Source organism: Aplysia californica, unplaced genomic scaffold (assembly GCF_000002075.1).
Source record: "Aplysia californica isolate F4 #8 unplaced genomic scaffold, AplCal3.0 scaffold00017, whole genome shotgun sequence".
Taxonomy (NCBI): Eukaryota; Metazoa; Mollusca; class Gastropoda; order Aplysiida; family Aplysiidae; genus Aplysia; species Aplysia californica.
Window position 1 is genome coordinate 1517439 of NW_004797287.1, and position 23595 is coordinate 1541033.

A 23595-nucleotide genomic window follows, 5' to 3' on the forward strand; every position below is an offset into this window, starting at 1 on the left:
CTGCTTTCCTTCTTGAAAATACGCTTTCCTGCATGAAGATGTGACGAATCATAATTGGCTTCCAGGAGGATGGAGGACCCCCCCCAAAAAAAAAATAAAAAAAAAAAATAATAATAATAAAAAAAAAAAAAATAAATAAAAATAAATAAATAAATAGATAAATAAATAAAAAAATAAAAAAATAAAATAAAACAAAATAAATAGATAAATAAAAAGAAGACAAAAACCCACACAAAACAACCGAACTCTTGCAAGACGATATAACAAATCATTGAAAGAGAATGGAGACCCCTCCCCCCCCCCCCCCCAAAGAAAATAATATATTAAAAAAAAATAAAAAAACAGCCTTCACGTTCAAGTACATCCGGAAAGGAGGGCTAAGGGTTACATTTGCCCACACATCTCTGGTTTTGGCTGAGTCTTCAGGGTCTGGCAGGGGCGTGCAGCGCTGCTGTGCATCTAAAAAAAAAAGGACACAATAGAGCCAGTGTACTACTTTTGGAACTATTCTGTCTCTTTCTTATTGTTTGTCGTCCCGTAATTCAAGTTGAATGTGCTTGCTTTGAAGGGAAAGGACACACATGAATGATAATGGTGATGCAATGGTATATATTAAAAGCCGCTATCAACACTGTTAAATAATTTAAGAGACAGGGCCTCCGAGTTTAACGTCCATCTCCATAAGGACCGAACCAATTAGGAAATTCGTGTAAAGTGCCTTTCCCAGGCACACAACGTCGGACTGAGCTAAGGCTCGAACCCCCAAACCCGCCATCTCATGATTACGAGTCCGGTAATCTAACCATTAAACTACCAACGCCACTGATGATGATGATGATGATGATGATGATGATTTATTTTGTTTCCTTAATGGGCCTGACGGACTTCACGAAGAAATCTTCGAGCGAGAGCGAGGCTCTTTTTCGGCTCCATTGTCAATATGCTTAGCGGCACCTCCACTCGTCCAAATAACTCCATTCGAATTGCCATCGTTCCTGGACATTCAAACATGTGTTTGATATCCTCCTTTTCATGGCCGCATCTTCGGCAACATGGGCTGAGCTCTTCATTTACAAAGTTCTTATACCATCTTAAACTCCAATGATGGTCCGACTGCAGTCTCGCTAGCTCAACCTGGTCCCAACGACATGTGATAGATTTTTGTTCCCGCTTATAGGAGTACCCAGAATACACATCTTTCAGGTGCTGGTACTTAGTTCTACATGATGGGTCTCTGATTTCTCTCTTGATTATTGGAAAGACTCCTCTGTATGTCGTTGGTCGTCTGTCTCCTTCGATCTCTCTGGCTTCATTAGCAGCTTGGTCTGTTGCCTCATTTCCTTCTATTCCAACATGGCTTGGAATCCACTGAATTTTTATTGTGGCTCTGGCTTCACTGAACTTGCGGCGCAAATCATTCATGTTCGAGCTGTTGCCCAGCAGCCCCTTGCAGAGTGACTGACTGTCAGTCAAGATCAGCACATTGGTCCTACTGTGGCAACTATCAGCAATACATTGTGCAGCAGACATCATTGCCTGGCATTCCTCGTCATAAGATGATGTAAGGAATGCACCTTTAGTTTTAATAATTTCTGTTCGTGGTGGTTCATCATTTATTATCACTACTGCTGCTGCTCCACCTTCGCGGTATCCTGCGACTGCCGATCCATCGGTGAAAATTGTCACATCCGCACCAACCTCTTTGATCACATCGTCAGCTGCTTCACGTGCCTTTACAGAATCATCACCTTTTCCTTTTACTCTTCTCAGTTCTGTCCGAATTTCGATTTTGCCATGGGTCTCCCATGAACAAGTTCTCACCAGATTGATCGGCCATCGATTCTCTGCTTCAGGGGGGAGGTGGTCTGCTAGATCGGTGTCCATCCGAAACCAACTTTTCCTGCGGTTTTTAGGCTTGACTGCTTGATCAACGGCTTTCTTTCTAGGATGGTTGTGGGGTAATCTCTTAGCCATCTCTATAGACTTGAGGCATGTTCTTTTTGTATAGGTGGTGTAGAGCTCAGTTCTGGTCTCATAGCGCAACGCTTCTGTTGGTGTTGTTTTCAGCTGACCTGATACAAGTCGGAGGGCTTTGTTTTGTATTCTGTCCAGGGCCTTTGCACTAGTCTCACTCAGCCAAGGCTGCCACGCTGGGGCAGCATAATCCAACTTGCTTTTCACAAACATCTGATATATTTTGAGTTGCTGACAGCACCGATAACCTTCATTTTAGAGGTTGCACTTTTGGACACCTCCCCAATGTGCCTGTTGAAGGTTAGCTGTCTATCCAGGTAGACGCCCAGCAGACGTGGAGTGGGGTTGAATGGTATCCTTTTCCCTTCGATCTGAATTATTGGTTGCCACGTTGCCTCCTTCACCCATGTTGAGAAGAAGCACACTTCACTCTTGGTTGCATTCAAGCTAAGCTTCCATTCATTGCTCCATTTCACAACCATATCCACAATCAACTGTGTCGCTTCATTTGCCTTTGCTCTCTTTGCGTGACAGGCCAGTATTGTGCAGTCATCAGCGAACATTCAGTAGATCAGCTTGGCGGAGGTTAGTTGTTGTGAGTCAGGGTTTGGGAGGGATTCTGCCAGATTGTTTATGAAGAATATAAACAGCAGCGGTGATAGTACAGCTCCTTGAGGAAGCCCTTGCTTGAAATTCTGGTTCTTGCTTGTTTCTCCATTCAGTCGAACACGGGCTTGTCTGTTTCCCAGGAAACCATGGATCCATCTGATTGCACGCAACGAAACTCCCTTGTCAGCCATTGACAGTAATAGTCTTTCACGCAAAACCGTATCATATACCTTGGAGTAGTCCAACAGGACTAGGACTGATCGATGGAATGTTGGCTTTTGTTGAAAACCATCCTCAATTCCTTGACAGATTCTGATGACCTGGTCCGTGCAGCTATGACCTTGGCGAAAGCCTGCCTGAATATCTGCAATCCATTCATTCTTCTCTGACAGGTAGTAGATTCTTTCAGCGTGCATCCTGATGATGATGATGATGATGATGATGATGATGATGATGATGATGATGATGATGATAGTATTATTTTTCCGAGAAAGATAAATGCGACTGCAGAAATATTATACTATGTATTTCTAGGCGCTGTTCGTCCACTGCAGGATATAACCTCATAACAAAAGAATCCACTCCGTTTTATCACTTATTTTCCATGTCCAGGTTGTACTCGTCTGCTGTATGATGTCGTTTTTACATTTTCTTTCTGGTCTTCCTCTTGTCCTTTTTGTAGTATACTTAATTAATTAAATTATACACATAAAATGTATAAACACCCTGCAGGTTATAATAGTTCTCTAAGGTCGTGGGTTTGAATCCCGTCAGGGACCCGTAGTTGTGTCTCTGAGAAAAGTCATCATCATCAATGCTTTTCACCCCTGGCAGGGTATCGGCCACATACACGCTCCTTCCATTTTTCTCTGTCCTGGCATCTTACATCCTAGCTCATCCCAAGTGAGCTTCATCTCTCTCAGGTACCTTTCCACACATCTCCTCCATGTTTCCCGAGGCCAACCCCTGCCCGTGCTCCCTGTGAGATCCACTGCAGCGACTGTCTTGTAAAGTTTCTGCTGGTCGTTCCTAAACATCAAGAAAACAAAAAACAATGGTGATAAGCAGAAAAACTCCAACCCCAACAAGCAATATCAAAATCAATGATACCACCCTCAAGCAAGTACAACATTTTAAATATTTGGGGACCATTGTATCATCAGATGAGAAATGTCACACCGACAGAGTTGTGGTTCTTAAGACGCATGCTACGTATCCCATGGACAGCTAGAAAAACAAATGAAGAAGCCTTTGTTCAAGCAAATAATAGTAGAAGACAGCTTATAGCGAATATAAGAAAGCGACAGGCAAATTTCTTCGGACACACTATGCGGAAAGAAGCATTGGAGAATATTGTAACAACAGGCAAGTTTGATGGAATGAGAGGAAGAGGCAGACAGGGGGAAAAGATACTGGACAAGATGACAACATGGCTAGGAGCAGACAGAACAACAGACACCATTGCTGCAATGCAAGACAGAGTGAAGAGGAGGTCCATGATCGCCCACGCCAGTTGGCAAAGCACCGGATGATGATGATGATCCTTTTGTCCTGTCCCTTCCCGCAGCTCTTCATTTCTTATTCTATCATGCTACGTAATTCATAGGATACTGCCTTTATTCGGCACTGCCTTTGTTGTATTCCAAGTTTCGCAACCGTAGAGGGGCACAGACTTGACAGTGGAATTAAAGAGTCGAATATTGGTGCGCAGTGAGATGTTGCTTGCTTTCCAGACATTTGATAATTGATTTAATGCTGACCTTGCCTTGGCGGTTCTTGCTTTTACATCTGCCTCAGTTCCACCTTTACCATCGATGACACTTCCAAGGTAGGCAAAGACGTCCACTTTTTCAGGGGAGTGTCTTCCACTGTCACAGCAGGACTTGAAACTTTTCCTAGCTTTACTACTTTCGACTTGTCGGGATGTATACGTAGGTCAACACTCCTTGATAGGCTGTTTAGTTCCTTGGCATTTTTTTGCTTCTGAGCAGGTGTGTGAGGGAGCCGTGCAAGGTCATCAGCGAAATCCAAGTCGTCAAGCTGAATCCAAGGGTTCCACTGTATTCTATTGCGCTTGCCTCTGGTGACTTCTTTCATAACCCTGTCAATTGCCAGTATAAAGAGAACAGGTGAAAGCAAGCATCCTTGTAGCACTCCTGTCTGTACCTGGAATGGTTCTAAGAGTTGTCCTTCGTGACAGACCGGGGGTGGGGGGGGGGGGTGTTTCATCATAGGTGGCCTTGAAAAGCTTGACGATTTTGCGTGGTATTCCATAATGCCACATGCGTTTCCTCAGAGTGTCCTTGTCCACGCTGTCAATTACATTTTCATAATCAAGGAAGTTGACCACGAGTGGTGAATTCCACTGAAGCGATTGTTCATCAATGATGCGTAGAGTAGTGATCTAGTCCACACATGATCGGTTCTTGCGGAATCCCGTCTGGTTTCCTTGGAGCTTCTCATCTGTTGCCACCTTGATTCTTTCCATGAGTATCCTGTTAAAGACTTTCCCAGGTATGGACAGGAGTGTTACGCCTCTGTAGTTGTTACAAATGATGCTGAGATCTCCCTTCTTTGGCAGCTTGATTAGGTGGCCTTCCTTCCAGTTTAATGGTATTTACTCCTCTTGCCAAACCTTTTCGAATAGAGCTTAGAGAATTTCCACTGATGTATTTTATGTGCCTTAAGGGCTTCCGGTGGTATGTGGTCGGGACCAGCTACAACAATATTCTATCTCGAAAGTGGTTTCGTAACTATTGGGAGGTCATTTCTGGCTGGAAGAATTTCTGGTTGGTTTTCTGGAGGTGGTCTATTCAAGAGTTGATTAAAGTGTTCTCTCCATCCGTTAAGTTGCCCCCCTGGGTCAAAGATAGTCATACTTTCTTTGTCTTTCACTGGTAGAGTGGGCTTGCTGAACCTATCTGAAAAGTTTCTATTTAATCTGGTGTACAATCCGCAAGTGTCCGTCTGTTGCCTCTTTCTCTGCCTTTTCGACTAGGCCAATCAGGTAGGTATTCTTTTCCTTCTTGAGGGAATTCTTTACCTCCTGGTTTACTTCGGTGTACTTTGTTGTGCAGCGACAGTTCGGGTACAGCTGTTGTTGACTTGGGCCTTCAGCTCTCTTCTTTTTTTGTTTTTGTCTAGGGAGTCCTTTGAAATCTATCCATTCCTGGTATTGACTTTTGCATTTACTGCCTCTTTTATCTTGTCCCAGTGTTCGCTCACTTCACAGTCATCCAGATCTTGAAGCGCTTGAAATCTGCTCTTCAGTTTCAACTTGAATTCATTCTTCTTTACTGGGTCTTTCTGATGGCTCTCTTCATACTTTTGGCGACTTCCATTTGTGATATGTGCATACCTTCTCAGTTCCAGTTTCATCTTCCCAAGGATGAAATGGAAGTCTGATGCGATGTCTGCTCCTCGTAAGATTCGGTTGGGAAAAGAACTTTACACGACTTTCACCACTTCACCAATGGGAGAATGGGTACCCAGTTGTCAGTTTGTTAGTGTTTGAGCGCTTAAGCAGCTGCTTGCACTGTATGCTTCCCGGGAAGTTGAGAATATTTCTGAGTGTTCTATGGTTTGCGGTGTAATAATAGAGTGTACAGTGCATAGAGCTTGTTATAGAGCACGATTATGCGCTATAAAAAGGTAGTGTTTTATTATTATTAATAAACACATAAAACATCAAGGACTCAGATGGCACATGTCCCACACCATCCCTTCCTCTTCGCCCTACCCCCCCCCTCTTTTTTTTCTTTCTCCCATTCCCCACCATTCCTCGACCCAAATCCCCGAACAGCGACTAATAATGATATGTAGGTCAGTGCTGTAAAGTGGCCAGTGAGTTACTTAAGTTCCCCCTGCACGTGCAGACACCATATCTCACAGCTCGTAATCCGCTCATTCTCTGGCAGTCAATCGATCTGATTGCCAACGGCTCTTACAGCAGTGCCTCCAGTACTTGGGGTCTTCACTTTCGGCCCGGGACGATTGTGATTTTTTTTTTTGGTCTCTGTCTAGACAGGGGTAGAAGTAGGATGAGGTGGAGAGAGAGAGAGAGAGAGAGAGAGAGAGAGAGAGAGAGAGAGAGAGAGAGAGAGAGAGAGAGAGAGAGAGAGAGAGAGAGAGGTGAGCGCGCGTATATATATATATATATATATATATATATATATATATATATATATGTGTGTGTGTGTGTGTATGTATGTGTGTGTGTGTGTGTGTGTGTGTGTGTGTGTGTGTGTGTGTGTGTGTGTGTGTGTGTATGTGTGTGTGTGGGGCAGCGTGGTGAAATCAGGCGCCTATCAAAATAATCAAAGTGAAGAAACTGGTATTTTTCTGCAGGTTTGTGAATTTTTATCTAATTTATGTTTTTCGGCCCAACACCTTTCATGCCCATTAAAGAACTCATTTCAGTGTGGATTTTTCTGAAAAACGTTGATTAAAGGCACAAAAAAATGTAAATTTTCAGTTACCATGGACTCGTAAGCTAAGGAAATAACTATTCTTTGGAGACCTTTTTCTCACACATTTTACATCTGAAAACAGGTGACCCCCACCTCCTTCTTTCGCAAATATCACGATTTGTATTCAAGATAAATGGATATTTTTTCATCCAAATAAAGACAAGTGAAGAAGCTTTAAGATAATACCAATAACTTTACATGCCCCAAAATTGACGATATATATATATATATATATATATATATATATATATATATATATATATATATATGTGTGTGTGTGTGTGTGTGTGTGTGTGTGTGTGTGTGTGTGTGTGTGTGTGTGTGTGTGGCAGACATCAGATGTCTCCCCTTGTTTATTTCATAAATAATGACCTGTTCTCAATACTTACTGCGGAAGGAAAATATAGAGGTTAGTATTAAGCAAGAAAAAAGATAAAACATCAAATTTATGTCTGAGTTGTGAGCACTATTTTGAGTGCAAGTGCATAACTAGGGGTTTTAGTATGGATTTTGTTACCTGACATTTTTGTCAGGTTTAGTAACATGATACGATAAGATACGATAAGATACGATACGTTAAGATAAGATAGGATAGGGTAGGATAGGATAGTATAAGATAAGATACACCTTTATTACCCAACTTCTGGTATACTGATTTGATGCTCCACACACGCACGCAAACACACACACACACACGCACACATACACACATACACACATACACACATACACACGCATGCACAAACACACACACGCACACACTCACACATTCACACACACACACAGACATACACAAACACACAAACACACATTCACACACTTGCAGAAACTCACATACGTACACACTCATTCACACACACTCATTCACACACACACATACGCACGCACACACACACACACACACATACACACACACACACACACACACACACACACACACACACACAAACACTTTGAGTGTGAAGGCGAAAGAATGATCGTAAATTGACCAGTTTTTATCAGACAATCGGGTACTCAGACCACGAGAGGAGGAAGTGATTGTACCAATGGAGAAAACCACTTAACGAATGACCCGCTTGACAGAGCTCACATTCGTGCCCAAGAAAAAGCCTGGTGTAAGTATGCATATATGGCGAGTTCATCTTCGTCTGTCCTCGCCAACCCATGACCCTTGACCCCAACCCGCGCTAAAGTAAAGGAGCCGGGAAAAGTTTATTGTCCTAAGCTCATCCGGGTGTTCAGGGGATTCCAATTTTAGGCGAGTTCTTAGGCATGCGGATTATAGAGAGAAAATACGGCACTCGTCAAAGGCTGATTCATAGGCGGTCTGGTTTCTTACTCGAAGCATTATTGGGCTGAGACCACTGTTTATACATGAATAGATAGATATAAAGGCAGACAGATAGATAGATAGATAGATAGATAGATAGATAGATAGATAGATAGATAGATAGAGAGATAGATAGGTAGATAGATAATAACAATATGAAATATGCATACAATTAAGATTTTATATGCTTGTACAAAACTACACTGCTTGATCTTCACAGACCCTCACATTATAATCCCAATTCAGGTAGCTAAGTTTCATCTGGCTGAATAATTGTTTGAAGAAGAAAAGAGAACGAAAGTCTTATTGTCGAGGAACAATTTGGAAGAAATGAAACATATTGAGACTTCAGAATATCTGTGGAAAACCTAACACTTCCGTGTCTACACAAACATCTCGCATTGCGTTCTACAGCTGCTGCTGTTAAGCATGCTCAAATGTTCACGTTTCCGGGTTCTTTATGAGATGGCATTGGCCGTGACGTGACGCAATTTCTCGATGTCCGGAAGGGGCATTAACTCGGGTTCTGCCTGAACCCTTCGCCCATTTCTCGCTGAAGGCGACTCTTCATCCCTTTCAGGATTTCCCTCATCTCTTCGTCTCGTGAGGTCACATCAGCTATTGACCTCCGCTGTCTCTGAGATCTTCCCCCGTGAACAGCCCAGACAGTAGAAAGACTCCGGGAAAATCTCGCATTTCTTTCTTTTTGCCATAATACGCGTCTATGGAAAAAGTATTCAAAACCACGGCTCAGGATTGGAGTGAGAGGGAGTGTATTTTATACGAAAGCGGATTAAAGAATATTTGAAGTTTTGAAATATCTCCAAAACCTTTTTATCTTAAGGACCTGCAATTTATTTTCAGTCTCTCGAAATATTTTCTTCGACTCCGTATGCAGGATTCAATCCTCCACAGCCACTTAAGAATAATACATAATAAATAGCATTTTTATAGCGCATGCCCCTACTCGAAAGCAAGCTCTCTGCTCTTTACACTATATCATTACCCCATAAAACACTCAGAAACATTCTCAGCTTCCCTGGAGGCATACAGTGCAAGCGCCTGGTTAATGGCTCAAACACTAACAAACTGACAAGATCTTTCACTTTCTTTCACCTGGGTGAAAGGGGGGGGGGGGTTCGTGTAAAGTGTCTTTCCCAAGGACACAACGTCGGCCCGCGGCTCGAACCCCCGAACCCGCAACCTCACGATTACGAGTCCGATAGCCTAACCACTAGGCCACCGACGCCACTTCTAAACGAAGACAGGTGGTCAGCTAACGGTTTGTTCCGTAGCAGTGAACTGACAGCTCTTGGTCCTGAACATGTTCCAAATATTCTTCCTGCAGCTTATCCTTCAGAAAAAGAAATAACCAGAAGTCACATGGTGCTATGCAGCATAACCAGTGAAGTCTTGGATTGGAATCAACAGGGTAAAATCCGAAATACTCGATACAAATTCTACCCACATCGGAATCGAACGGTTATCGTTCCACAAGCCGATCGCCCCCGACTCGTCGTCTCGTTTTCAAACGACGAGTCGGGCAATCATCCCGACCCGACCCGATCCCATCTGCATTGGGCACCCAGTACAACCGCTACACCATAAACGTCGGTCATATATCGTTTCATGTGTTGACAAAGATACGAACTTGTTAATTAACTGACAGCGGCAAAGTCGGCTCCGCACTAATTAACAACGGTGACCCCGAGCCGGGGAGCTCTGGGGGACTGATGAGTGTCGCCAAGTGAAGGAATAGACTTGGGAGAACTGCGAGGCCGTCCAGAAAATGATCTAGAGTGACGTCACATATTAATTACGTTTATGACCCAAGTCAATATCTTGGCCGCTGAATGGCGCCTAGCAATACTTTCTGACCCTCCTATGTACAAATCAATATCATGACCATGCACGTTTCTCAATGAAACCAAAGTACAGCCATGAAATCGAAACTGAGCTCCTCTTCTTGGTCATTCGGCAAAGCTTGAAGATTCACTATTTTGGGGGTATAACTTCCTTATTGAAACAGGTTTTTCGATTGTTTTCCTTACTTGAACGTTAAAAAAACAATAATACCTTGCCTAGTATAAAATATACACAAGTCCTGTTTCTGATTTGTGCATGATGTTTCAAAATGTGGCGAAACATCGCCTTTCCCACTGCTTGTGCGTCGCAAATAGGCGGTACTATTGAATCTACTACTTACCCTTTATGAATAAATCAGTGAGGCATTCGTGAGATTGAGATGCGGAGCTCTATGGTTCACAGGTTCGACGAGGCAGGTACCTGTAATTAATTCCAAAATAATGGAACGTTTGCAGATATTAGCTCTCCCAACTACTATTGTACACTACTTGGAAACCGAATTAATATTTGATGTTTTTATTAGAGTATACCAGTCAGTGGGGATGTGATCGTGGTTTGTGGTACGTAGAGTTTACAGATCTCTGCTCTCGGATTGGTGCAGTTTTCTGTTAGGAAATTTGTCTCGTTCTGTAAGGGGGGGGGGGGGGGGAGCTGTTGAGCGGTTGCAGGACGTATCTGTTTGTCTCTCTTTGCCCCTTACCCTTTATCTCTCTCTCTCTCTCTCTCTCTCTCTCTCTCTCTCTCTCTCTCTCTCTCTCTCTCTCTCGCTCGCTCGCTTTCTCTCTCTCTTTATATGTCTGTCTGTCTGTCTGTCTGTCTGTCTGTCTGTCTGTCTGTCTGTCTGTCTCTCTCTCTCTCTCTCTCTCTCTCTCTATCTCTCTCTCTCTCTCTCTCTCTCTCTCTCTCTCTCTCTACCCCTGTCTTTGTCTATACCATACATATCAACAGCATTTTGAAAGAGAGTGGGTGGATGAGATCGAGAAAAAATTGTCAAAATCTAGATACAAAGGAAATCTAGAAAGTCCACTAAAAGATAGTGTGACATCACTAGACCTAAGGGCTTTTAGGTGGCGCGTCGCTCTCTGCTCATACTGAATAGACAGCAAATTCAGGACAGCGACAGAAAAGTGGACGGGAGTGCGTGAACTGAATTACAACTTGATTTCCTTCCCTAAACGCGTCTTCCCTCACTCTGCAATTACCGACAACGAACAACAACTGTGAACAAAGCCCAGAGCTTGCGTCACTGATGTCTAGATGAGGGGTAAATAAAGGAAAACAGAAAAGGAAAACGAACGAAACTTTCATCTTTATTACTTTAATTTCTTTTGCTTTTATTTTTTTTAAAAGGGGAGGGGGGCGTGGTAACACCATTTTTTAATGTACCCCTCCCCCCCTCCATACACACACAAACACACACACACACACACACACACACACACACACACACACACACACACACAAATCCCACTCAACACCCATTTGTAATCGCGTCTGTCGAGCAAGACGTCACAGAAACATAAATATGGCTCAACAGAGAATGGAGAGCTTAGATATGGATACTAGGTCAGATAAGTACGAAAAGGAGGGCTAATGTTTACTTTTCCCCCAAAAAACCCCAACAACAACACCACAACATTTTCCGCTCTTATTTTTCTACTGCACATGAAAATGGGTAGGGGAGGTGGAAAAGGGGGGGGGGGGCTCTTTTCTATGGCCACACTTCAGTCAGTCCTTGATTTGTTTCTTCGTCTATCTTTTTTGCTTATTTGTTTGCTCTTTTTAATGGGAGGAGGAGGAATACTTTTTATTGTAAAACGAAAGTATAGCCCTGTCCGTCTCTAGGCACATCTACGATCACTGGCAGCTGTTTTCTGTCTCATTAGGACATGGCATCCTCCCCCCTCCAACTCCCCTTTCTTTATAACTATACGGCGGCGGCGAATCTGTGCACTAATAGGTCATATGTCAACCCAGTGCCGAATGGAGTCCTGGAATGTACTTTAATTTATAAAAACTACTATAGGCTGAAGCACACTTTAAGACAGCACCATATTTATTTCTATAATAATATTACTGCAGTTCGGGAACTCATTATGAAATGTGAGACGCCTTTTACTACGAGAACTCTCACCAAAATGACGAGGGCTCTCTCAAAATAAGAGTGAAAATGTTCATAACTTGGAATGCTCTAATTCAATCACAATGACATTTCAGCCTTACGCTCTTACACTATTTGTCTACTTTTTGATGTAACCCCAGTGGAGATAGTTGCATTTTTTAATATTTCTTTTTGCCATGAAAGGGCATGAAATAATGCCCTTGCTCGGGAAATTCTCTTCAAGGGATTGCAAACAATTCTTCTTCACTGTTTTAATGAGATCTCCTTCCCCTGTGAAGCCTTGTCCAGGCAAATGCATTTAATTTTAGTTTTAAAGTGCGGTCTTTCTGATTTATGGTCATTTCCACATAAATTTTGGGACGACCCTCGTATTGTCTGTATCTCTGTGTTTCTTATCAGCATGCTGACCTTGGCTGCGTATGTTTCTTAATAAATTATAATATTTAGAATTCCGCGATCAATTTATTCCTGTCACTAATCCTAAAACGTTGATCTTTTCGTAACTATGAAAAATCAGAATTTTAACGTGAATGTGTGTAAGTAAAACTCTGATATGCAAGTTAGCATTTACTTGCAGTAACTTTATTGTGTTCGGCTGTTCGCTTTTTTGTATTTTGTGTTTTGTTGATTGCTTTATATTTAACAGTTTGCTGTTTTGTCAGTAGCGTTCTATAGGTTTTGGTGTGGTTTCTGAGCTTTCCTTTATTCCTCGCAATTAATATTTTCCTAAAACGAAGAGCTGAGACTTTCGTCTGAACAAGGAGTAAGTGAGTTTTTCGTTTTATTTCTTTCAAAGATTTATTTTGAGTTTTTAAAAATAGTTTTTGTTTTCTTTTCTGGGTTGTATCTCGTCGCCTGAGTTTCTCAAATGAAGGAAAGATGGAGAGAGGTGAAAGAAATTTGGGGGGGGGGGGGGGGCGACGATATATCCTCATTACGTAGAAAAAGAAAGGAAGATCTTCGCACGGGATGTCTCAATGCAATCAATTATAGAATGTGTGAGGATTCTGTTGTAAGGTTGAAAAATCGATACCACCCCATCCCCCTTTTCCCTCCTCACAAACTTTGTTCACGCTTGAGATATCTTCTTTCCTCTCCTTTCGCACGACCGAGAAACTTGACTTTTTCCTCTGTCGTTCGTTTTCTGTTGTTTTTTTTCCCCTGTCCTCTTTTTAAAATTTGTAGCGGGGGTGGAGGGGGGGTGGTGGTTGGTACGTTTTTACTTCATGCGTTCTTTCTATTCCGCTGACTGTAGGGTAGGTGGGTGATGATGGAAGAGAAATTGTTTTGTTGTATCTTGCTAGGGTGGGAGGGGGGGAGGGTGTCAGAAATTGGGAAGAGATGTAGTTCGTCTCAGATTTCATCAAAATCCTCATGACTAGACTGGATATCGAACGAGTGTTTCATTCTCTGTCTCCTCTTTTTTGTGCTCTTGATGAAGTGTTGGCTTGTCTTGTAGGCAATATATCTGTCTCTTCTTCATATCATGCCATTGACCCCCATGTAGCCCCCCCCCTCCCCCCCTCTCTCTCTCTCCCTCTCTCCCTCTCTCTCTCACTAACTCTCTCTCTCTGTCTCTCTCTCCCTCTCTCTCTCTCTCTCTCTCTCTCTCTCTCTCTCTCTCTGTCTCTGTCTATCTCCTCTCTCTCTCTTCATCAGTCTCCTTCTATCTATCTATCTATCTATCTATCTATCTATCTATCTATCTATCTATCTATCTATCTATCTATCTATCTATCTATCTATCTATCTATCTATCTATCTATCTATCTATCTATCTATCTATCTATCTATTTATTTCATTTTATATCGCTTTCGATCTAATTCTTACTCTTACTATCTCTGTACATTTATATATTTGTCTGTCTATGGGTCCTTTTACCTAGCTGTGTCCTAGATGATGATGATGATGATGATGATGATGATGATGATGATGATGATGATGATGATTCATATTACTATTATTATTACTTTTAATACTACTATATTATCACACTATTATAATTGTTTTTATTATTGTTATTATTATTAATATTATTGCTATTATTATTATTATTATTATTGCTATTATTATCATTATGATTATACTTACTATTATTATAATTATATTATTATCATTATTATTATTATTATTATTATTATTATTATCATCATTATTATCATAATCATTTTTTAAAAAATATTTTAAAAATTGTTGTTATTGTCATCATATTTATTTATTTTACTTTTTAAAATTTTTTAGGGGAGTGGTGTATTTCGAACGATATTTATAAACACAAAATACGCTTTCGGTCCATAATTCTCTGTTGTTTGCTACGTCTAACTGTTTCTTCTTGTTTTCTTACAGTGTTACTGTAGCCCTAATAGTTGGAGGTCGTCACAAAGTGAACGTGGCAGGTATGCCATAAACGTTTCTGTTTCTGAAAGATCTATCCACAAACACAGTGGCAGCTGAAATCAGTTCCAAACATTCCCTGATCACCGTTCTTAGCGCCCTATAAAAATACGCTGCCAAAGCATGCACAGCATAGGTTTCCAAATGAAGGTCTGAACAACAGTCTCTCAAAATCGTTGACTGTGGGTGGCACCTTTCCCCTTGCCCTTTATCTGGCTCCAAATGGAATAAAAACATTGGTGTCCTCCATAGTGGCCCCGAATGACGTCAGCATGCACGGTTTGAGAACCAATATTATAACTCAAGTTTATGGTTCCAGTCTAGATATCTACTCCTTGCCAATAACAGCATCTATCAATCAAGACGTGAAAAATGCGATAAAGAACAGACACACAGGAGGGGGAAAATGCAAGAATAGATGGAACATATTTTGCAATCACGTTGTAAACCCAAAGTGTCCAACAAATTATCTTGGAAGGCTAGGAGGAACTTACGGTTGTAACTAAAAATTGCATTCTCTTTCTGAAAGAACGAGGGCCACTAGGAGAATATTGGGAATGTCATTCAAGGGTCCATAGACAACTTCAATGCCAAAATGATGATCGGACTGACAAAGTAAGAACGCGAAATACGCCCTAGTGAACGCAGTTGAAGGACTCCGTAAAAGGTGCGATTATGTACAGGCACAATTTTAGCTGCAAGACAAATGGGTGTCGGGGAAAGGAGAAAAAGAAGGGAGGTGAAGGATTTGGGGGGAGGGGGGGGAGGAGATGGATTCAAGCGCCCGTCAATTTTGGGGCATATGGAGTTATTGGTATAATCTAAAAGCCTGTTCATTCGCCTTGCTTTTGGTGGAAAAAAATACCCATCTATCTTCAACAGAAGTCTAGATATTTGCTGTTTTAAAAGATGGGGGTAAAAAGAGGAAAGGGGGGATTATCCAGAATATGGATTCCAAACGATGATGAATCTTAAATTTGAGTGTTCCTACAAACGGAAAATTTACAGCTATTGTGCCTTTGACCAACGTTTTTCAGTAAAATCTGCACAGAAATGAGTTGCTTTTTTAATTCATAAAGTGTCTAGAGCCCAAAATGAGATGGAATATTTTTTTTTTTCTGAGCGAGCAGAAAAAATGTAGTTGTCTTCGATTTCATTATTTTATTAATTTAAAAAAAATATTTTGCTATGAAAAAGATATTCTTTGTGTGCATTCCTTCGTTGGTAAGAGGAAATACCTCATATTTTACAAGTGGTATAGTAGAGACATAGAAAGCAAAACAACCTGTCGCACATTTTCATACTTTTGTACATTGGGTATAAGGTAAATACGGCATTTTCCATCTTAAACTGAAGTCTATGCTAGTCTGCCAGTTTTACATCAATGCTGTAAAAATAGAGAGTACACTTTCAGTACGCATTAGTGTCATTCTAAATGGTGCAGAAACTTTTTTTGTATTCATAGGAGGAGTAATAAGGTCTGCCAAAGATGATATCCTGTGTTGATTTGTGAAACCCGAATTCTGAATAGCTGATATTCTTTTGGGTGGTGAGAGACACAATAGGAACTACATGTACATCAGTCCTCCGCTATATCTTACCGCGGAGAGTAAGGGAGGGACTACGAAATCTAGACTATAGTCAATCGCCATCAAAATCTTTTATTTTAAAACTTTATAATAATTTTAATCTATCCTGTGGGTGAGGGGGGGGATCAGAGGGCGCTCCCCTCTGATTAGGTTTAGTCTAAGTGTTAATGGTCAGGGTTAGATCTAGGGTTATTACCTGTGCTAGAGCAAGGCTAGCAAAGATGTGCTTGGCCGTTGCTCGCGAAATACCCGTGTTTGCATTCTCGTGATGGGAGGAGTTTTTTAAAAAAAGTATCTCCATCGTTTTACTGGAGGTGTTGTATCCCTATCAGCCTGGGTTTGTCCTGGCAGGCAGGAGAAACTGCGTGTGAATATTGTGTTCCCACCATACATAAATCTCATGGCGCTCATATGACCTTAATATTATGCAGTTGCGAGCGCCCTAAAACCCTCTACTATAAAATATGTATATATATACATAAGTCTGAAATGAAAGAGAGAAACAAGCCGATATGTGAGAAACTTGTGATTGGCTACGTAAGAGAGGGTAATGGGTTTCTTTAGTGCATTGTCACGAATCTCGGGGTCATCATTATGACTCAAAAACAATATACAATACGTGGTGTTCAGGCATAAAATCTAATTCTTCGCCAAGGCCTAAAAAAGTTCACAATTGCACGTTCCGCTGGGAAAGTGCTCTTGGCCCGTGTTTTGTGATTATGAAGGAACAATGCGCATTTTTTAAAAACGAGGGTAACATTACCCACGCTGATGGAGACTCTTCGAAAACTTCGGGTACGTTTACCACGTTGATCATGAGTTCGGCCCGGCACAAAATGTCACTCGCCGTCAGGACAATGCTCGCCCCTATTTGAGTCATAAAACTCAAGATACCATAATGTGACTCGAAATCCCCTAGGTTTTGCCTCATCTTTCATATGGTTCAAACTGTGTCCCATCTGTCTTTTCACCCGTTTCCCCCCAAGCTTTTAAAGATAATTTGAAGGTAAAACAATAAAACGACGAGGCAGAAATCGAAGCTGATGTGCTTAGTTGGTGCAAAGGAAAAAAAAGACACTTGGATTGTTCGACGATGTGAAGCAGAGACGACGTACCCGTGTTAACAGAGATGATGACTACTTCTAACAACATAGACGTGAGTTGATAACACACACCTTAAACTTTCATTTGATGTCAAGTTTGTATTCGTGAACAGTTGGAAATTATGACCTAGAAGGCAAAAAGTTTCAGTCCGCCCACGTACTTCAGCGAAATTGGAGTAACTCAATGTTTGCCGTAATAACGTTTTTGTGTGTGTTTTGTTTTGTTTTTCTAAAACACAATTCCCTGACAAATTATCTATTCTATTCAAATACAAAGTATAAAATTTAGAACCTTGGATAGACACGAAATCAAGATCCTGCACTAATCAGAGGAAGCGTGGGAGAGCAAAGAAGCAGGATCACTAACAGGACATAACGAAATTGGCACATTGGACCCCAGTGAGCGGTCCAGACGGGTTTGTTCCAACACTTCCTTATGGCAGAAAGCCATAAGTCAACATCTTCCCAACTCCTATCGACCTAGCCTCTCGATAAAAGCGTCGCATCATGGGAGACCTGTCGTATACTGAGTGCTTTTAGCGAAGTATGAAACGAGAAAACGAGAAATGACTGGAATTTATACATCGTAAAGAGAATATAATCTTATAGTAATGAAGAACACGCACCTGCTTCCCTTGAGTTGAAACTCTCTGTACACAATTTTAATTTCATGACTAGAAGGAAAATTTAATTTGGAAAACGATGTACAAATCAATAAAACTATGCGAGAAGCTTTGAGAGAAAGTAGATCAGTGCTTTCAAAACTGGGTAATATTGCCCATCAGTGAGCGACGTGATAATTGCGGTGGGCGGTGGAAAAACCAGGGTAATAACAGGTTGTTGTTTTTTAATCGCCCCATTTGAGAAAACATGCGTAGGAGGTACACAAAGTTCACCCTTTTAACGGTGGCAAAATTGAGAGCTGGTCATATAAAGGTTGACAAGCACGAGTGTAGACAAGTAAATGGTTTGTGAATTAAGCTTCTAAAGTACTTTATAGCTCGTAAATCTGTTGTTTTTTTCCTGTACAAACTTGTGTTTGTGTCGGGGCGCGGTGGAATCAGGCGCTGGTCAATTTTTGGACATATGTGGGGCGGCGTGGTGGAACCAGGCTCTCGTCAAAATAATGAAATAAAAAATATAGGTATTTTTTTGCTCGTTTGGCAATTTTGATCAAATTTTTGTTTTTAAGCTCAGCAGCTTTTATATTCATTTAAAACCACATTTCTGTGTAAATTATCCCGAAAAACGTTGATTAAAGGTACCAAAAAAAAAATGTAAATTTTCAGTTTTCAAGGACTCTCACGCATTCAAAGATACCAAGCTTTGGCGGTAATTTTCTCCCTTATTTTTCCTCTGAAATCAGGTTACCCCACTTACTTGAATCAGAAATATTTCGACCTCTATTGAAGATAGATGGGTACTTTTATCCACCGAAAGATAGACAAATGAACAGGTTTTAAGGTAACACAAATAACTCCACATGCCCAAAAATTGGCGAGTGCCTGATTCCACCAGGCTGCATCATATATAGCGTCATCGGTACAATCTTAGAGCCTGTCCATTTGCTTTTCTTTTAGTGAAATAAATAGCCATATATCTAGAATAAAGGTTGAGATATTTATGATTAAAGGAGGCGAGGGTTACCTGGGTTGAGAGGTGAAATTGACGAGAAAATAGCCGTCTTAGTGAGTTGACTTCTAAATCAGTAATACCCTTGGAAACGACAAATTTACTACATTCATTATGCCTTTAATCAACAATTTTCAGGTACATCCACGCTGAAATGTGTCTAAAAATGGGCTTTAATAGGTGTTGAGCCCATAGCAATAAAATAAAAATATTTTTTAAAAGGTTGCCCAACGTACGGTAACATGTCGGTTTCTATGATTTCATCATTTTGACGAGCACCTGATTTTATCACGATGCCTCACATTCAAGATTACAGGGGACTTTGTGGACATTATATTACAGACAAAGAGTCTGTCTATTGGCTTTTCCAAATTTACAGAATTGTTAGCTAATACATTACGAGTTACAAGCTTTCCCGATACCGGCGTCAAACGCCTGGCAAATCCGGACTCGGGCTGGCAAAACTAAAATTTTAGGACGTGCAAATGTTAGAAGTAGAAGAAAGTTGAAAATATTACTCAATCATCTGTCAATCCCCATTACATTTCGCTGTATGTGTCATGTGCCCAATGTTTATTATTCATGAGATGTGAACAAAATTAATTATCTCGACTTCTTGATGCTAAACCAATAATTGAGAAAACGCTTTTAAGTTTCCCCATCTCGCTTTGTTACTTTCTCAATCAACATGTCTGAATTGACATTTCCGCGCTCCATTGGTTCTAATTCGTATATTTCCTTTCTCACTTTGGTGTTTGTGCAATTGTGTCAAACAAATATGGCAGTTACAGCACACACATACACACACACGCACACACACACACACACACACACACACACACACACACACACACACACACACACACACACACACACACACACATACAGAACGAGTGAGAGAAAGAGGGAGAGAGAGAGAAAGAAAGAGAGAGAGAGAGAGAAAGAGAGAGAGAGAGAGAGAGAGAGAGAGAGAGAGAGAGAGAGGGAGAGAGAGAGAGAGAGAGAGAGAGAGAGAGAGAGAGAGAGAGAGAGAGAGAGAGAGAGAGAGAGAGAGAGAGAGATTTCCATCTCATGTGTAGGGGCGCCGTAGATTTATTTAAGAGGAATGACATTTTGTTCGATTGTTCTCAGTTCGAGCAGCTACTCTTGAGTGCTTGACAGTCGGTAGATTGGTCATTCCATACGAAACTGCAGTTATACACACAATTCAGGGAATGATAAATAATAACCTGTAGAAGAAAAAAATGATTAAAAGCAATGATAGAGCCATTTTTTTATCTTCACTTTTATTTCTAGTAAGACGTAACATTTATCTAACATAAAAGAAAAAAGGAATGGCGCAATCACTTCTTAGATTTTTTTTTATCAGTTGGTCGTCATCTCTCGCGCTACAAGCACCACTTCTCTTCTGTTTTTTGTGGGATGGTCTAGATACGCGAAATGCGAAAAACAGACAGAGGTAGCTGCCTGACAATTCCAATTCGGAACGTCTCTTTGGGAATTTGAAAAAAAAAAGTAATTTGAAGAAAGCAAAATGATCAAGGGATTTATTGTAAATCATTTCCTTCTCAGTCTGTTTATTGATGCACGAATATTATACTCTAAAACTGTAAGACTTAGCTAGAATTTTGAAAGTAGGTGTTTTTTTTTACACCTCCAGCGACACAGTTTAGATCGTTTAGAGTGTGGGCATTGAACCTTCTTGCAAACCCGTTCTGAGAGGGATACAAAACCCCAACATTAGTAGAAAGACAACAAAAAAACCCAACTTGATAGGGGTCTCCTGCATACGACGGCGAAGAACATACCCACTTCATCACAGGCGTCGGGAGACTTTGAAAAATGGACATAGAATCTACCTATTTATATAATTAGTCTAAAAGATAGATAGATAGATAGATAGATAGATAGATAGATAGATAGATAGATAGATAGATAGATAGATAGATAGACAGATGGATGTAGGGAAAGATAGAAAGAAAGAGAGAGAGAGAGAGAGAGAGAGAGAGAGAGGGAGAGACAGACAGAGAGAGAGATAGAGAGAGGGAGAGAGAGAGAGAGAGAGAGAGAGAGAGAGAGAGAGAGAGAGAGAGAGAGAGAGAGAGAGAGAAAGATATAGAGGGCACGAGGAACAGATGAAATGATATCGCTCCTTTGATATGACCAATTGTGTCCCAATCTCTAAACTTCCACTTTTCTGAGAGACACCGTCATCATCTTCAGTTGTCTGGAAACCACGATGTTTTTACGTTTGCATTTTAGAAACGTTATTGAACTGTAGCAAAAGTTGCTAGCTAGACTTTATTATTGGCGACATCGAAATCGATCACAGGTCAGGCTATCGCAGGGTAAAAGGTCTGACCTTGAAGCACGTATGAATAGTTCCTCGTTTCTACTTTTCTCATTTAAATTTGTTTTCGGAGCACGATAAAATCGCTGTTACAAGGTGCTTGCTGGCGAGGGTTCCCAGCTGTGACAAGCAAACATCAATGACGACTTAAAAGAGTGAGTAAGGTTTTTTTTAAATGTTTTGCTTTGTGTTTTTTTAAAATAGATTTTTCCCCTGAAAAGTTTGGATCTTTCCGTACGCCAAGGAATGCTGGTTGGTTTACAGCCAGTTGAGTTGTGTACTGAGATGATTATTGTTTCAAATGCATAATATCTATTATTATTTTCTTATTTTCTACCCGTGTTCTCTTCACTAGCAGCTTCTATAGTGTGTTGCTGAAGCTTTTCACCGCAGAACGCAGACGATGCCCGGTTAAAGACGTTATGATCATAGCCGAAGCCAGCTTCCTAGGTCATTATCATAATTGCCTTTCTCACCCTGCACCACGGTATAGGCCACGGACAAACACCTTCCACCTTTCTCTGTCCTGGGCTAGCCTCTTGATGTTAGTCCATGCTTCCTAGGTGAAAGATCTAAATTGTGCTTTTAGGGACGTAAAACACCAAAATTAAAAATAGAGTTGAAAGAAAAACTCATCACAAAAGCTCTGACAAACATCCTAAGAGAGGACGGGTCTTGTGCCTGTATTATAATATGGCGCTAGAACTTCCTCTTGCCGATACCCATCGCACGTTGTCTACTTGATACATTTAATTTGATTCATTTGATACAGTCAAGGAGGAAGTATTTTCTTTCATGAGGGGGACAAAAGCTGTCATTTTGACACAATTTAGATCAAATGCTCCCGAAACAATCATGTTTGATCTGCCCCTCCAGGAAGGAATATCCATTTGTATCAAGTGATTCAAAGCGTATCAAATAGAATGTGTGCAAAGGGTATTAGGGTATTAGGGTTTCTGTTGTAAGCTCTTTCAATGACCAGTCTTATTCTCTGATAGTTGGGGGTTTTTTTGGTATCTTTTTTCATCCTGTGTCCTGATTTGGTGCCGATATTTGTAAGTTACGTAAAATATTTCAAAATGGTAGAATTTTCTATGCCTCAAGAAAAACAAAACAAACAAACGAAAAGAAATTTTTGGTCTGTGATGACGACGACGATGATGATGATGATGATGATGATGATCTGATGATGATGATGAAGATGATGATGATGATGATGATGATAACATTTTGGGGATGGTGTGCAGGTTAATCGTGGTGTAATTTTATTTATTCGTTCGTTACCTTCCAAACATTCCCTCCACATGTCCCTCGTGACAGCACACAACCCTCTTTCCCAACACGCCGTTTATGCTTAGATAGTTAACGTTTGTGAAACAGAGGCGGTGACAGTCTATTTGAGCACGCCCCCTCTGTTTTCCTTAAAGTGAATCAAAAGTGTCTTACTCGCATGAAAATAACCGTTGCCTGTGATATAGAGGTAGGGCACTTTGCAGTCACACGAAAGGGAACCGGATTCGGTTCCAGAGGGGTCGGGGGTGGGGGGGGGGCGGAGGTGTATTTATCGAGTATCTCGGTCTTTCTGCTGGGATGCTATACCCCTTTCAGTTCGGGTTAGTCATGGCGGGCAGTGTCAGATGTTCTGCTCCATTAGTTTATCTAAATTGTGTCGAAACCAGTGTGAAATATCTACATGAAAAAACGAAAAAAAAGCATTAAGTTACGATGACTCACATGAGGCCAAAGACAGTGGAGAACCCGGATGTTCACAGTGGGTGATATCAGTTCTGAATGGAAGGTCAAAGTATACTTTTACCATAGACGCCACATTTCTTAAAGCGCACGGAACGGGAATAGTTATGAACCTTACTCGACAAGTAGGCCCACCCTTAAAAGGGTGTTGTCTGAGACAAGATCTCTGCCTGAAGGCTACAGTGGCAGTCAATCAAAATGAAAGCTGCATCGCACCTTCTTAAGGGTCAGGATAGGAGGGTGGAAAGGGAAGGGGGTAGGGAGGGGGAGGGGGTGAGGAGGTGGAGGATGGTGGTGAAGAGAGAGTAAGATGGGGGAGGAAAGGGACATACAGGCGTCGGAAGTGGGGGTGGGATGGGGTAGTGAATAGGTAGAAAATGTGAGGGTGAAAGGTGAGAGAAAGG